At 45.9% G+C, this 3006-nt stretch overlaps 1 long non-coding RNA gene across 1 annotated transcript; it reads right to left on the bottom strand.

Moving 5' to 3' along the window:
- Window positions 1-952: 952 nt before the first annotated feature.
- Window positions 953-1895, bottom strand: LOC115403669 (uncharacterized). The gene is made up of 3 exons (XR_003933231.1): window positions 1844-1895; window positions 1239-1355; window positions 953-1129 (listed from the first exon to the last, which is right to left on the bottom strand). It is a non-coding gene; the product is annotated as an uncharacterized LOC115403669 (long non-coding RNA).
- Window positions 1896-3006: the final 1111 nt, after the last annotated feature.

The raw sequence follows: 3006 nt of genomic DNA, 5'->3' as shown, positions 1-3006 counted from the left end.
TTCAAAAAGAAAAGCAACCGACATCAGAGAAGACAGTCTGTTAATCCAAAGAATCACCATCAGACGTCCTCAGATAGCTTTAGACTGATCAAGCTAATGAACCAGATCTACACATACTGACATGTCTCTGACCTGGTAAAGATGCTCTGCCACCATTAAAGAAATATATTAAAATACTAACTGCACCATCGACACAGCAACAAACATTACTGAACATCCAAGGTGTGTTAGACACAGAGAACCATCAGTCTCAGGAGTGTTTTCCATTATTTTATTTGTCCAGGAGCAGAGTTCAACAGAAATGAACATAGCTGACAGAACTGGTGACTGAAGAGGTGACGTCTGCACAAAGAAAGAAAGAACGAAACAATAAAATAATAGTCCGGTTATCTCCCAGGTTACAGATTACTAGTTACAATGGAAGTGCAAAGTGTACTTATTTGATCAGGAGACCCTGGTTCTTGCTGGAGGTCCCAGTGGAGACCCTGGTCAGACCCTGGTCCGGCTCCTGCTGGTGGTTCAGTGTTCTCTTGTGAAGTGGAGAGCAGTCTCACGCCGGGAACGCACTGGACGCGGAAGCGTAGCGGAGGCGCCGGCGCTTGGCTGTTCGCACTGGAGGCGTATCTGCTGCCTGCGCTCTCCGCGCTGGTCACACATCGGCTGCACTCGGCTCGCTCCGTCAGCTCTCGGTTTTCACGTTTGTTCCCTGTTCCCTCTGTCTCGCTCTGCCAGTATGGATGTGTGTGTTTTGGTGACCTGTGGAGAGACTTTTTCTCCTCCTGTCCTCTTTTTTTCTGCATCACGTGAATGTCTGTCGCTGTGTGTGTGTGTTTGGGTGCGTACATGCGTATGTCTGTTTGTGTGTCCATCTGTCTTGTGATTAGACCCAAGTGACAAATTATAGACGGACGAGCAACACCGTCCGTAACTAATCGTTATTTAATTTGTTATATTTTGAAAATTGACCGGATTCTCTTGCCTTTTCTGTTTCCGACTTCCTGTCTGGTCCGATCTGCTTGATCCAGCTTGACATATGGCGCTCCCGGCGCTCGCGGCTCGCGTGAAAAATAGAACGAAACGGAGCGGGCGCGCCCACCTGATGCTGTGCGGCTGCGCCACAGCACTCCGCCTTTTGACCAGACATGCGCTCAGCGCATGTGTGGGGTTATGTTTCCATGACTATCTCCATGTAAAAATGTTTGATCAGGCAGCACTTTATATCGTTACAATTTACTCACCACTCACGCCAATAACTTCAGCTATTGTTGCCCGAGTGTTTTCCTTTCTGCTGGTGTCTTTATAAAAAAGATGACTGGTGGTGACCTGTAGGACTTCCAGTCCTCACAGCTGCAGTTCTGTTGGGGACAAAAGACAGTGTCTGAGTATGTTTAGCTCTGTTTTCGATGTTCAGTGTTAAATGTCCAGTGAGCTGTGAACCAAGGGGCAGATTTAAAAAAACAGTCTTCACTGAAGTGTGCACATTTAAACCTATCTTAAAATAAATTGTGTTTCCTTAATGAAATAAAGCATCTTTGATGCATTCTTCTTCATTACAGTTCAAAAATGAAAATATGAAATTCATCCCTATTCACATCTTTCAATAAAACTCGCATTTCTTTTTAATCAAAAGCAGCAGGTCCCCCGGGGACGAAAAGTATGTTGATGATGAACATTAGCTGAGACTAGAATGAGGCTAAACAGCCTCAAAATGTTGCTGTTAGCATGTTGACAGTAAGTTCTTCAGGGCATATCCACATTTCAAAACAGACTACCGCCTCTTGCATAAAGTCTATAACCTGGGATAATCACAGGGTTAAACTAGCAACCAAGTTTTCAAACTCACCACAGGTGCTGCAGAAGAAAGAGCTGCTCTGTGCGGAGCTTCCACTGGAACAGACGCACATTTAGAACAGCCGCACTTTTTGTTTTGTTTTTTTAATCCTCGTGAACGTCTGTTTGCGTCTCTGATGCTTGCGGATGGTGCGTTCAGGAGCATCGGAATGTTATATAGTACTGAAAATAACCGGGGTTAAAATGGCTACACGTGAAGGATTTCTGTGTAGTGGAGAAAAAAATATCCCTGGCAAAAGTCTCCCCCTAAACTGACGCCTATGCGTGCATTCCAGGCGGGCAGTGTTGAAACCAGTTTATTAAAAACAATCGTGGCCGAGCTGTTGTGTTGTTTGGAATGCGCCTGGAATGCGCGGGTGTAGAAAACGAGCGCTCCCGTCAATGCAGAAGTGAACGAACTCCGCCCGTTGCACGTGGTCTAGGCGACACGAAACAAGCGCTCCCGCTGCAGGCGCACCTCGCCACTGCGATCCCATGAAATGAAGCGATAAAAAATAAAAATGATTCATACATCGCACTTTTAAAATGACTATTATGACTTGACATGACTCGTCGAGTCAAAGGGTTCGAGTCAAGTCCAAGTCTAGAGTCACTGAGCTTAGAGTCCAAGCAAGTCCAAGTCTTTTTTTGATTTTATCAAGTCGAGTCAAAAAGTCATAAAATCGTGACTCGAGTCCGAGTCGAGTCCGAGTCTCGAGTCCAAGTATCCCATCTCTGCAGTAGATACAAATGTGTGTTTAATATAACAGTAATAGGGGCTACGCTGCAAACTCAGTTCATCAAATGAATGTAGTAATGCTCCAGCAGAGTGAACAGGAGTAGTTAGCTTCGCAAAATAACAGGCTACAGCCTTTACAGGAGCAGCTGTTCACCTAATGAATGAATCACAAATGTGTTTTTACCTCCGAGTGGAAATATGTGTGTGTTTACGCTCGTCTTCCTGCCCTGCCCTTTCTCTGTTGTGACGGAGAAGGCTCATTTGGCTCAGTGTGCATTAACCAGGCTCATCTTCATCATGCGGAGGTGCTCAGGATTACCGAGTGGAAGGTTCACAATGGAGCTGCAAAACGGCTCTCAGGGCCAACAGCCGGATCGCACAGCCGCTCATCAGCGTCCGCAGAGATCCGTTTAGGAAATACGAATGGGGGGAGGATT

The sequence above is a fragment of the Salarias fasciatus genome, chromosome 16 (assembly GCF_902148845.1).
Source record: "Salarias fasciatus chromosome 16, fSalaFa1.1, whole genome shotgun sequence".
NCBI classification, from domain to species: Eukaryota; Metazoa; Chordata; class Actinopteri; order Blenniiformes; family Blenniidae; genus Salarias; species Salarias fasciatus.
Note: the sequence above shows the minus strand (reverse complement) of the source record. Positions and strands in the feature narration are given on the sequence as shown.